This window comes from Corythoichthys intestinalis, chromosome 16 (genome assembly GCF_030265065.1).
Source record: "Corythoichthys intestinalis isolate RoL2023-P3 chromosome 16, ASM3026506v1, whole genome shotgun sequence".
Lineage (NCBI taxonomy): Eukaryota > Metazoa > Chordata > Actinopteri > Syngnathiformes > Syngnathidae > Corythoichthys > Corythoichthys intestinalis.
In genome coordinates, this window is record NC_080410.1 from 38,797,641 (window position 1) to 38,812,255 (window position 14,615).

Below are 14,615 nucleotides of genomic sequence, written 5' to 3' on the forward strand. Positions count from 1 at the left end.
GAAGCCCTGCCATTGAGCCCTCCAGATCAATGCAATCTTTCTCACCTCACCATGAGAGCAAGTCAGTCAAGGAAGTGATAATATTGACTTAGTAAAATAAAAGAAATAAAACTTATAGTGCGTACATTTGACCAATAGTTAGGAATAGTTAGGTAGCCAACAAAAGCATTTTAAAACGATAACAGATCGAACTGATAGTCGTTCTTTTCTTATAGGTGTTAGGCCAGGATGCATATTGCCTTCAAAATGAACTTGGATGCTATCTGCCTCCAGACTTTGAACTACGACTACTCGTATATTAATGAAATAGTTATGCAATTGACTATTAGCTAGAGATTTGTTATGTGGGGAGACCATTTGCATTCATGGTGCGAAAATTAAATGAACTATAAATGATTGAAGAAAATAATGAATTCTAAACTAATTGCATATACCTACTGCGTTATCAGAAAGAAGGAGTCACTAAGAAAACCATAAAAGTAATAACAAGAAAAAAATCTATGTAAAAAAAACAGTAAAATGCATCATGGGATTTGTCTTGTCTTGACTTGCATGTCCTATGATTGCCTGCCTGTATTTGTAGGGTTCTTTAGGGTGACTACTGTAAGCATAATTTAATTGTGAATGATTCCTTTTTTTTTTAAGTAGGGCTGTCAAAATTATCGCGTTAACGCGCGGTAATTAATTTTTTTAATTAATCACGTTAAAATATTTGACGCAATTAACGCACATGTCCCGCTCAGAAAGTATTCTGCCTTTTTGGTAAGTTTTACAGCAAGGCTTTTTATGCTGTCCAACAGCGAACTCTTGTGGTCGCTTTGCGACATGGTTTATTGTTTTCTTACCAGTTCATTATGGCTGCACGACGTCTCGGGCTGATAATGTTGTGCTTATATGATCCTTGGACAAGATTTGTCCGTAAGTATGGCTGTTGTAAAGAATGTACATATTATGTTAGTAAGTGAAATGTTATATTTTTTGTATGAGACGCTTTTTGTTTATGTTTAGTGAACCTGTATAGCGTGCTAAGCTAACGTTGTTGCTAATGCAATGCTTGTGTACTTTTATTTTGTAGTTTTACGACGGTCTAAAGAGGACAATGGTTTGAGGCCATTTTATTAATAAATCAGATGAAAAAGGAAGAAGAATTATTAAGGCGTCGTTCACTAGCTGTCTAGCTTTGGAAAAAGTAGACACTTCGGAGTGAGGACAGCATAGACAGATTTAAATGACAGTAGAGTGAAATGCCCACTACAGTCCTTATGTACCGTATGTTGAATGTATATATCCATCTTGTGTCTTATCTTTCCATTCCAACAATTTATTTTACAGAATATATATATAATTTACAGAAAAATATGGCATATTTTATAGACGGTTTGAATTGCGATTAATTGCGATTAATTAATTTTTAAGCTGTAATTAACTCGATTAAAAATTTTAATCGTTTGACAGCCCTAATTCAAAGCAACACTAGGTTGCAATTTTCAACCTTTATAAAATATTTTCATAATATTTGTGATAATGTCAACTGACAACTAGTTGAATGACACCTCTTTTATATCTTGAAGGGGTCTGTATTGCTTTCACCGGCACTAATTAGTTTTGAAGAGGGTGGCAGGAACCCTGCCACAAAAAAAAAAACTACAAATGTGCTGACTGCTTTACTGCATACGTCACTTGCTCATTTCCCCATTCATTATAAAGACGGAAGTCGATGCGAATGCTGCAAAGATGGCAGAGCAACAAGTGACAAAAAGTTTTGTCTGAGGAGGACAAAAAAGGCAGGCTACCAGGAGATACAGAATAAACATTGGCCCAGGTTTCACTCGCTGGCGGGTGGGGGGTGAACCACACTAAGCCACACGGTTGCTAACTGTGATATGCTATTGTTTAGCCACAACTGGATTACCTTATTACTATTGATCCTTCACACAGCTGCTGGAAACAGAAATGTTGTTTAATCCATTTGCAGGCGACCGGGAGACTGATTTTTGATTGATTGATGATTTTACAACACTGCGCGGGTGTGCGCTGGTCCTTAATGGGAAACGCAGTGGGGCATTGCAGTACAATAAGCAATAATATGTTAAGTGCACAACTACATACGTATATTGGTATCGGTTTGATATCGGTATCCGATTTTTGGAATATCGGCATATCGGTTAAAAAGTATCGGAAAACTCTAAAAACAAATTAAGTTTTTGCTTAGAGCTGCTAGTGCCAACTTAAGATATGGCTCAAATAAACTGCATATTTTACAGTATATTTCAAATAACACCATCGTATTTTGTACTTGTGCTAACATACACTTGGAAACTCCAAAGGCACATAGCAAAAAATTAGCATCTATATTTGAATTAGGGTTGTTCCGATCATATTTTTTTTGCTCCCGATCCGATCCAGATCGTTTTAGTTTGAGTATCTGCCAATCCCGAAATTTCCCGATCCGACTGCTTTTTTTTTTTTTGCTCCCGATTCAATTCCAATCATTCCCGATAATTTTTCCCGATCATATACATTTTGGCAATGCATTAAGAAAAAAATGTATAAAACTCGAACGAATATATACATTTAACATACAGTACATAAGTAATGTATTTGTTTATTATGACAATAAATCCTCAAGATGGCATTTACATTATTAACATTCTTTCTGTGAGAGGGATCCACGGATAAAAAGACTTGTAATTCTTAAAGGATAAATGTGACTTTGTATATTGTGATTAAATATTGCCATCTAGTGTATTTGTTGAGCTTTCAGTAAATGATACTGCAGCCATTTAACTTCTGCCCAAATGCATGATGGGAAGTGCAACCATGACTGTGCGTAGGGGCACCAATTGATATATCTTCTCTGCGTTGGGAAAGAACATAGGGTGTTAAGAAAATGATCAACTACTACCTTTCTTCCCCACATTGCCTCCAACATTATTTTTAATTGCTGAGAGAGGTATTGTAAGGCTTTAGCCACATAAGAGATTGCTCCAAAGGCTGTCAAAATTCTCTCTACTCATTATACGCTGCCTTTTAGCACTATCTATAGGTAAAACGGGCGTCTTTATAGATTGAACACAACAATGCGTGAGCGGGTCGTGCAGCACATGCGTTAATTACTTAACGTGATTAATTAACAAAAATTAATTACCGCCGTTAATGCAATAAATTTGATAGCCCTACTTTAAGCCAAAACTACTCTGGATGAGTGTAAGACATTTTGTCTGTAACGTTAAATACAATTAGAAAACGATTTAAATTAAAAATATATATATATATTTAAATAAGGCATGTCCGATATTTTTTTGCCGATTCCAATACTTTGAAAATGACGTGATCGGACCCGATCGGGATCTTTAATTTGAATCAACCAAACGCTATCTGAATTCAAACAGAACTGGTACACCCATACTGTAGACAGGCCATATAACATTCATATGTATTAATGTGTCGTATTCTTTATCCTCCGCATCGCACAAACATAAGGTATAAAATTACGGAGTGCTATTTTTCCCCATTAAAAAAACATCCAGCCCGACCGGTGGAAATACACGGGCCTTCCCAAGAAAAAAAAACAATAAAGTCTATATGTTTTTTATTGGATTTCCTATGCTGGTCTTGTCTTACTATTTTAACATTGATTGCATTCATAATATTTCATGAATTGAAATAGCAACAGTCATATGAACTATTTGTGGCGCTATTAAATTAGTGTAAATGTGAAATTTGATCATTTAACTAATTCAATAAAAATATAGAACTAACTTGTTAATTCTCTTCTGTTCCCCCATTCTAGAAAATAGACCAATTAAGAGAGTCTGCCATTTTCATCAAGTAGTAATTGTGCTAGAAACTGTGCAAATATAGACAAAATTAAGAAAAAAACAAAAGGGCCAGACTCATTTTTCCCCCTAATTTTGCACATGGGAAAAAAAATCTCCCAAAACAAATAAAACAGAAAACGGCGACATATCGTCAGTAGCGTTGATGCTAATGCTAATGGCGCTTCTCACGCAGCGTTAGCAGCTCGCGCTCACTAAATTGTGCTCATTAAAATGACAAACCCAAAGAAGCACACATTCACACGCACACGCATTCAGTCAGGCGTGGTCTTCAGCTGTGTATGGCATCTGGCCCTGACACCCCACCGGCCCACCCGGCTCCCCCGAGGCCGTCACGTGAACGCTCCGAGGCGAGCGCGCCCGATCGCATTTGAAAACAATCAGCATCCCTTTCACATCCAATTTAGCCACCTGCCACAGCATCCCATTAGTGTCGGCCATGATGTACTATTACGCTTCATATACATGTATCTAGATATAAATATACGTTGTAAGAAGAGCGTGAATGTCTTCCTCCTGCTCCTCGTAAGTCCTGATCCATCAGGAGACGCCAATTTCAAAGCGACGTCTTAATGGTGGTGTCAGCGTATTAATTAGAAGTGTTAATGAGCTAAAAAAGCAACTCAAATTAAATTAATGTAGACGAGCGAGAGAGACAGAGAGAGCGAAATTAGCTCCAATTTCTGTAAATGAGTCTGAAGTGTGCGCAACATATCTGGCAGCCGCGCGAGCTCCCATCCCCCCTAAGCTAATCAAGAGCTACATTGCAATTAGCTGCTTAATTAAGGCAACACTCGGGCCTCGCTCAATCCGCGGCAATTAAGTAACGGCTGTTACAGCGTGATGGCGGGCATGTATTTTTCCTGCTGGAAAGGAACATATTCTAGCGCTTTAATGGCCTGCGGGGGATTTAAGGGGCAGCCCCGAGATGTTGCCAAGATGGAGAGGCTTCTATCTCACGCTTCGCCGGGGATCTTTCCCTCCAGCTGGAAGCCTCACACGACAGTGATCGGGGGGCCGAGACGTGGCAACTGCCGTCCTAATCAACGGTTTTGTCGTGGTGGCTCAAAGGCTTCCAGTTGGAAGCGGGAGTGGCACGCTGTTGACACCCAGCGTGTATTTTGGGTAGCGGACATGTTTGCCGTGCCAAAGGCCCCGACTGCGAACTGTGTTGTCCCACAGTGCCTGCTGGTGTGTAAACAGTGGTGGAATCAGAGGAAAATTTTGTCGACTGAAACTATCCATTCATTGTCTGGAGAGGTTATCAACATTGGGCTGGCGAGGAAGCAGTCGTCAACAGGGCCGGATGTATGGGGGGGAGCACGGCCCACCCAGACGTGAGTCGTGCCCACCCAATCAAAATGTCGGGAATATCTATTGTAGCGTCGCACTGGATATAGAGTAGTGTTGCACCGATACCATTTTTTGGCCCCGATACCGGTACCGATACCTGGCTGTGCAATATCGGCCGATACAGATACCATACCGATACCACCCCGTTTACATATATATTAGGGCTGTCAAAATTATCGCGTTAACGCGCGGTAATTATTTTTTTTAATTAATCACGTTAAAATATTTGACGCAATTAACGCACATGACAGTATTCTGCCTTTTGGTAAATTTTACAGCAAGATTTTTTGTGCTGTCTAACAGCGAACTCTTGTGGTCGCTTTACGACATGTTTTATTGCTTTCTTGCCAGTTCAATATGGCTGCACGACATTTCGGGCTGACGCCTATGTTGTAATGTTGTGCTTATATGATCCTTGGACAAGATTTGTCCGTAAGTATGGTTGTTGTAAAGAATGTACATATTATGTTAGTAAGCGAAATGTTATATTTTTTGTATGAGACGCTTTTTGTTTATGTTTAGTGAACCTGTATAGCGTGCTAAGCTAACGTTGTTGCTAATGCAATGCTTGTGTACTTTTTTTTTTGTAGTTTCACTACGGTCTAAAGAGGACAGTGGTTTGAGGCCATTTTATTAATAAATCAGATGAAAAAGAAAGAAGTCTGATTATTAAGGCGTCGTTCACTAGCTGTCTAGCTTTGGAAAAAGTAGACGCTTCGGAGTGAGGACAGCATAGACAGATTTAAATGACAGTAGAGTGAAATGCCCACTACAGTCCTTATGTACCGTATGTTGAATGTATATATCCATCTTGTGTCTTATCTTTCCATTCCAACAAATTATTTATACAGAATATAAATATAATTTACAGAAAAATATGGCATATTTTATAGATGGTTTGAATTGCGATTAATTGCAATTAATTACGATTAATTAATTTTTAAGCTGTAATTAACTCTATTAAAAATTTTAATCGTTTGACAGCCCCAATATATATATATATATATATATTTATATATTCCCCCCCCCCCCCCCCCCCCCCAAAGAGCTACATAATTGGATGTGAAATCATTCTATCAAGGCTTTGTCAGGCTGTTGCTTACCTTTGCAAAATAGGAAAAAGACTAGTACAAAGTGAATAGTCTACTAAACCCTAGTAGACAATAGTTGAACAAACCTTTGGCTCTCAAAGGCCAAAATAGTGCTACATTTGTAAAATTAATAAAACATGTATAATACTAGCCCAACAGTAAGAAAGTAAAAATAAATTCATAATAATAAACTCTGAATGAACTGAATAAACTTTTTTAAACCTCTCAAAGGCCAAACAGTGCAACTTTCATGAAATCATTGTCACATTCTGCTGCTGGTTGGACTGTGTTTTGTTGCTGGGCTGGTCGTGGGGGCGTTCCTGACGTCGCACCTGAATCCAATGCAGGCTCATCAGCGCAGCATTTAAGCACAGGTGGTCTCAAAGATATTTGCCTTGCTGATCGCCATTTGACATCTCGCACTAGAGTCTCGCTACATTTGCTTGTTACGCCCCTCCATTGGGTTTTTTTCTGTTAGTGTGCTGCTCTCGTTTGTAACCTCTACCATGTGCATGTATGTGAGTGTTTTTATTTTGGCTTTTTGGCTCACTGTCTATCGTCTTAGTTAACCTTCGAGTTTGTAGTATTGAGCTACGTCGACCTGCTGTCACGGAGTCCTTTTGTTATTTCTTCTATCCCGCGATCGCGTGTTATTTTTTGTTTGCAATCATTAAACCCTTGTACGTATCCCCCGCTTGTTGTCTGCTTCGACTTCCAACTTTGTTTCCGCATTCGCGGACGCTAACAATTATAAGTTATAATAATTGACCACAGCATCCTGTCTCTCTAGTAGCCTCCTTTTTTTCGGGAGGGAGGAGTCCCTTATTTCTATGTCTGAAAGGTGGCAACCCTACTTTGGAAACAGTTCCCATATTACTGCGGCATTTCTTTCAGTAAAACACAATAAAAGTAAAGTAGACGTAGTGAACTGACCAGAGATTGTTGCTCCGATCCAGCGCCCTTCCTCTGGATAGCAGTCCTGCTCTTGCAGGCTCAAACTTGTTGTGTTCGTTCACATTTCGTCTTCAAATGTTTTATCAGGTTCGAGGTATTGAAACTGGCCGATTTAACTCCACATCTGGAAACTTTCAGGCCGCAAATCTTGCATGCAGCCATTGATTTTACTCGACGGGATTTCTATTTTGAAATACTTCCCGACCGCCGCCATTTCTCCTGGTTTGTTTTTCCTCCATATGAAAAAGCGAACTTGTCATTGGTTAGGAGTGGCTATTGGCCCGCTCTCATTGGTCTGGAGCAGGCCAATAGCGATAGCTGCTTGGTGTTCACGTGTCATCACCAGTGTTGGGCCCGTTACTTTAAAAAAGTAATTAGTTACATTACTCACTACTTCTTCCAAAAAGTAACTGAGTTAATAACTGAATTACTCTATAGTAAAAGTAACTAGTTACCAGGGAAAGTAACTATTTCCGTTACTTTAAAAAGAACTTGTTGTATGTCAAAGTATTTGAAATTTTCTGAGCAGTATTCGAGTCAGTGGAACAGAGAAGAACAGACAGGTAGTTAACTTGTTAGGTGCTTCAGCAGATTTGAATTGCTTACCACAGATGTCGACAAAAGCTTTGCCCCGGGACATAAATTACACATTACATTCAGGTTATTTCCCTTAATTTGGACAAACTTGAAATAGTGCCTATATCTCCACCTCTTAAAGGACACTTTTTCTTCTGAATGCTCTGCCATCCCAACCCTGTGCATCTTTTTTGCGTGTGTGTGTTTGCCGCACGCGCTGTTCCGGTTTGCTTGTGAAATCACCGGCTCTGATTGGCTTACCACGACACATGACTCTAACCCTCAGCCAATCACAATCACTTCCATCGCATCTCTCGAGGGGTTGCATTCAAGTAGGCTCGTTTCCCGACAATTCACGTCACCTTCAAAGCGTCTGCCGTCCTCAAGATGGAAGCAGAATTATTGCTGGCTGACAGTGGGAGATGGAAACGAGGCTAGCATCAGGTGTAGCATACACAGAAACGTTACCAAACTTTGGAAAGAATTGTCTAATTGAATGAGCAGGGACAAACAGCTTGCAGTCAGAAGTACGTGCGCTATTCTCGAACCTGAACGCACCCCAAGTCTTGGATGACAAATCAACAGAGCAGAGAGTCGACTCGACGCGGCTGGTAGTTTCTTCAATTTATTCAGAGTAAGTAACGCACCGCTTTTGACCGTCAGTAACGGTAACGGCGTTGTAACGGCAGAAAAAGTAATTAGTTAGATTACCCCGTTACTGAAAAAATAACGCCGTTACGTAACTGCGTTATTTATAACGGCGTTACTCCCAACACTGGTCATCACACAACACAGAGACGGAGTGTAGTGAGCGCCAGGAGGAAAAAAAGGCTGCGGTCAAATGTTATAATAATGGACCGGTAAATGTTATCGGCGCCGTCTTTGTTGGTACTCGCCGATATCGATATCACCATTTCGGGCTGGATTGGTGCCCCCTGCCGATACTAGTATCGGTATCGGTGCATCTTTAATATAGAGAACGCACGGAGAGTTGGTCTCACCTACTTTTTTATTGCAGGATTAACGGTTACTGTTGGCCGCAACCACGGCGAACAAGCAATCACCAAAACAAGCTGTTTTTCCAACCTCGTTTGTTATCCGCGCGCTTCCTCTCTCTCTCTTCCAGACACATTCTCGCAGTCGGACATCCGCAGTGTTGTCACAGATTACTTGAAAAAGTAATTTAATTACTGATTACTGATTACGCCTCAAAAAAGCAATCAAGTTACTTTACTTATTACTTCATTATCAAAGTAACTAAGTTACTTTAAAAGTAATCTATCAGTTACTTTTTACCCATTTTTCTCCCTTTGCCATCTCAAAATAAGAATGACAACAGAAAAATGTCATCACATGTAATTGACTTTCCGATGATTGAATTTAAAGGGGAATATCAGAATTTCGCGCTAGCTTAGCCACTCCGGAGCCCTGAAACTAACAAATATCTGACAAACTGCTTGGAATTTGTTGAAATCAACTCCACCGACCAATTAAACCCCGCTAACTCTAAGATTAAAGAACATACGACAGGAGAAAAAAAGTCTTAAATGGCATTATTATGTGAATTAGAATCATATTTGACTATATACAACAATTTAGCAAAGCGCAGATGACGAGAAATTAGTCTTTTAATCTGCCGGTTAGCCACACCTACCATTATAGGGCTTTAGCGTCCCCAACAGGTGGATGACGTCAGCGGGAGACTGGGCTCATCGGATTGCAATATAAATGGCTTGAGAAGGACCAGTCAGCCTGTCGAGTGGGAACTATTCACAACGAGGAAAACGCGACGAAGAGAGCTGCAAAATGTCATTGTTTCTGTCTCTTTACTTCAATATTTTTACAGGATATTCTTTTTATCCAAGTATTTTCCCCAATTGCTAAATAAATGGCATGTTTATGACAAATAACAGTCTTGTGCTAAATGGAATATGAAATAATAAAAATGCACTTATTCAGGACGACATGGCAAAATTACTCCATAATCGTCAAAACTGTCGACTTCACCTTTACTGTCGCACCTCCCGAACGATATTTTATGACACCTAAATCGGACGTATGTCATTTCCCTTCCCCGGATTCGGAGAATGTAAACAAACCAAGAGGTGTGACAGCTAGCCGACATGCTAACATGAACCGAGTGATGTTTCAAAGTCTTCGAAGCGGAAAATCACACATAACTAGCCCGGATTATTTGACATGACGACTGGGTTGTCGATTGTCTTCACGGATCTGCAAACCGCCCGGCGGAGAGCAATTTACAGTTCCTTCCCGGAGGAGGGCGGCTGCAGTTGTTGTGCAGCTAACGTGCTGCTAATGTGGATGAGGAGAGCTTTTTACATGCCTATCAATGATCAAACGTAAGTAGTCCTTTCTTTAAAGAAAGTTTGTAGTGTTTACTTTGTAATAGCTGTATTAATATTTGACATAATACAAAACAAGATGTTTACTCACTTCCTCATAAGTCCAATGGTCCCACAGTAGTCGGGCTTGTTTTGGACAATATCCTTGGTGAATGGGAACCTTTTGAAACTCCAAAAAAGGCGCATACGCCTCTCCCTCATACAGAATTATTTTTCTGCAGCCGTTTGACTCGCGTGATGCGAAAAATACACGTATTAATCCGCAAAATCAGCTGAATCCTTCATCCTCATACACAACAGTATGCTGTATAGTGAAGAGGACGCCTTCTCCCATACACGTCACAGCGCCCTCCTCCTCAATGCAAGACCGAAGCCGGAAGTCACTTATTTTCATGGCACGGGATTCAATAAACTAAATAAATATAGTGATTGCTTCCACACACATCCAAGCGGTCCATATCATTCAGGAGCATAAAATACCGTTTGTATTATGAAATAAACATGCTTTTTCGTGTCACATGCACTTTAAGCCTAATGTCAAAACTTCTGAATTTCGGGTTATGGTTAACAGCATATCAGTGATAATGTAATACAATGCAAACTGACTGCACAATAATCAACAACACACAAGTGGATTGTACAGTGCAATAAACACAAAGGTGGTGGCGGGCGCGGATGCGCGGGCACAACCCAGGAGTACTCCTCTCAACACACACGCGGTCAATATGGCCACAAAACGTGTCGGCAACTAAGCACTTTAGACTCAAATGGACTTACAACACATCCCACAGATGCTAAACAAACACATCACCTCACGGCATAAATGTGCAACATGCATATGATGTAAACAAAGCTTGCCAACTTGGAGCGATGACTGCCCATCGTTGCTACGGCAAAGCAACGAAACATGTAGGGGGTCCAACCCTTTGCTGATACCCTCCAGAATGAAGGAAAAATACTCACCTTCATTCATGGATATCCACAGATCAACAATTCCCTCGCAATGTCTCAACACTCGGCTCGAATGTCCACCCACCTGGCCCACGCCTTTCTCAATCCCACAACACATGTGACCCGAGACCAAAACAGGAAATAGCTAAGAGATTGTCATGGAAACACGTACCGGGAACCTTTTATTTTAGCATTTTCTATTCAAAATGCTCTTCGGACATGACTACAATATTCTTCATTCTACATACGTTATGAGGCAATGAAAAAATAGTAACGCAGAGACACTAAGGAAACTAACTTTAATCAGATTACTGGTGTAGAAAAATGAACGCGTTAGATTACTCGTTACTGAAAAAAGTAATCAGATTACAGTAAGGCATTACTAACTAACGCGTTACTGACAACACTGCATATGACTAAGACAAGTAAGAATTTTCGTCCAAAAGACTGACGAAAATTGTGCCGAGTTGTTGATGAACTGACACTGATTGCTATGAGGCCGTGCCTTAAATGCACAGCTGGTAACTGTCATATCTTTGTTCTCAGTTGCTCTTTGTGACACATTAAGGAGCACACTGTCTTTGTGACGCATAAGTGTGATGGAATATGCTGACAATTAGTGGAGAAGGGCCAGGCACATGAGACTTCTAGGCCAGGCTTGTATACATAAAGAAAAAATGACGTTTACTTGTAAAATTTGGTGGGAGCCACTGATAGTCTGGTGCGTTTATAGTTAAAAAATAAAAATAAAAAGTTAGAGTACATTGGACAAGCTTAGTTTTCCGGGTCTTACATGTTGTTGTTGTTTTTTTTTTTAATGGGTTAGGGTTTCACCATCAAATGTGAGTTGATCTTTGTAAAAATCACACAGATGGAGAAAAAAAAAAAAAAACTCCTTTAACTAAAACCAAACATTTATAGGTTTTCATATTTCAATGAGGCTATTATGTAAACAATTACAGAAGGGGGGAAATCAAGTAAGTGAACCATCATATTTAATATTTTGTGAGACCCTCCCCCTTTGGCAGCAATAACTTCAACCAGATGCTTCCTTTAGCTGCAGATCAGTCTGGCACATTAATCAGGAATAATCTTGGCCCATTCTTCTCTACAAAATTGCTGTAGTTCAGTCATATTCCTGTGATATCTGGCATGAATCGCTGTCTTTGGGTCATGCCACAGCATCTCAATGGGGTTCAAGTCTGGACTTTGACTTGGCCACTTCAGAACATGTATTTTGTTCTTCTTAAACCATTCTGAAGTTGATTTACTTCTGTGTTTTGGATCATTTTCTTTTTGCAGCATCCATCCTTTTTTTAGCTTCAACTGTCTGACAGACGGCCCCATGTTTTCCTGCAAAACATCCTGATAAACTTTTGAATTCATTCTTCCATTAATAACTGCATGTCGTACAGGCACCGAGGCTGCAAAACAGCCCCAAATCATGATGCTCCCTCCATCAGGCATCACGGTAGGGTTGAGTTGTTGATATTGGTGAGCTGTTCCATTTTTTCTCCACACATGACGTTGTGTGTTACTCCCAAACAATTCAACTTTAGTTTCATCAGTCCACAAAATATTTTGCCAAAACTTCTGCGGAGTGTCCAAGTGCCTTTTTGCGAAATTTAAACGAGCAACAATGTTTTTTTTTTTTTTTAGACAGCAGTGGCTTCCTCCGTGGAGTCCTCCCATAAACACCATTCTTGGCCATAGTTTTACATATAGTTGATGTGTGCACACAGATATTGGACTGTGCCAGTGATTTCTGTAAGTTCTGTTTTACCTCTCTGAGTATTCTGCGTTGAACTCTTGGCATCATCTTTGGTGGAGGGCCACTCCTTGGGAGAGAAGCCACAGTGCCAAACTCTCTCCATTTGTAGACAACTTCTCTGACTGTCGATTGATGAACACCCAGACTTTTAGAGATGGTTGTGTATCGTTTCCCAGCTTTATACAAATCAACAATCCTTGATCGCAGGTCTTCAGACAGGTCTTTTGACCAAGCCATGATGCACATTAGACAATGCTTCTAATCAAGACATTTCTTACCAGGTGTGTGTTTTATAATGGGCTGGGCAGCTTTAAACCACTCATCAGTGATTGGGCACACATCTGACTTAAAATGTTAGGTAAAAATTGGTTTTAATTGCTCTTTATGTCTCCTTTGGCAGAAGGTTGTCTTATGTATTTTTCCTGCTTCCGTCAATGTTTGCATGCTATCTTCATTAAAATATGAAAACCTAAAAATGTTTGGGTTGTTTGAGTTAAAGCAGACGCTGTATTTTCGTCTGTGTGATTTTGACAAAGGTCAGATCACATTGTTGGTGATTTTTTTGCAAAAATGTAAGAAATTCCAAAAGGTTCAGATACTTTTTCATACCACTGTATATAGCCAATTACAGTGGAAATCCATTCCAAATGCAGCCTTAATTTGTACAGTTTAACCTAGCCTGACCCGATATAAAAGTCATATTTATTGCAAATACTTAGATAAATGGCCCTTGTTGACAAAAATACAATAACTACATAAAAAAAAACACTACATATAATGACAATATGTAAAAATCCAGTATTTATTAGGTAAGGTTTACATACTTTGCGCTTGAACATATCGTAACGTGACAAGAATGGGCGATCCGAAGAGCTCCGTTACCCTTGCCGACTGCGACGACAAGATGGAGAGGAGAAAAGACACCTGAAGTGTTTGAAGCTAAATGAGCTTTTCAAAGGCAATAATTAGACTTGTGCCGCCTGCAGGTAAATTACCTGCTAACCAACTCAACTGCCTTCTAATTATAGAATCCTGCCCGCCAGCCACTACGAATCGTAACGCGAGAAAGGGTGTAAAACACAAAACAAGACAGAAAAAAACAGGGGAAAGGCATGTTCCGTGCGCTTTAAGTGACAGATAACTGCACTAACCTTTGAGAGGATTTCAACGAGATACTTTTGCGCGGCAGCCAGGTGGCAGTTATATTTTTGAAAGCGGAGTAACGTTGGCTGGATGACAAGCTGCTACTTATCTGCGCTTTGCATATTCCACAGTGGATGTCGTGACACTGCAAATTGATTTGTAAGACTCCCAGCCAGCCACATATTGAATATTTACCCTCGCCATGTCATAAAAAGCAGAACGAGAGAGGAGGGCTTCATGGGACTTGTCATAAAAATAAGACTTTTTATTGTTGTATACAAATACTTGAATCTACTGGCGATGATTCTTTGGCAGTCTTTTGTACTTTACCAAAAACAGTAAAAAACAAAAAATCTTCCTAAAATCTGATTGTATGAAGCTGACTGTTTACAATATTTTTAGCAAATGTCCAAATCAGATCAGGGCCTTTTCAGACAGGGCCACATTATTGACACACTTGACAGGTTGCTGTGGCAACGAAGGTGTCATCCAGCATAGAGTGACGTCAGGGAGAGTCAAAATCCATCTAAGATGTTCAAACTGAGAAGCATCTTGTCCAAATCTCATATGAAAC

At 40.0% G+C, this 14,615-nt stretch overlaps 1 protein-coding gene across 4 annotated transcripts in view; it reads right to left on the bottom strand.

Moving 5' to 3' along the window:
- LOC130904797 (uncharacterized) overlaps positions 1–14,615 on the bottom strand; it is a 254,438-nt gene that overhangs the window by 209,349 nt on the left and 30,474 nt on the right. For 2 of the 4 annotated variants that reach the window (XR_009060906.1, XM_057817828.1), the window contains exon 1: positions 11,140–11,224. The exons of 1 other annotated variant lie outside the window; for it this stretch is intronic. The gene's annotated coding sequence lies outside the window, so the exon portion shown is untranslated. Of the gene's footprint in view, positions 1–11,139; positions 11,225–14,615 lie in introns of those variants that run through there. One more of the 4 variants, XM_057817827.1, reaches the window with a different exon arrangement.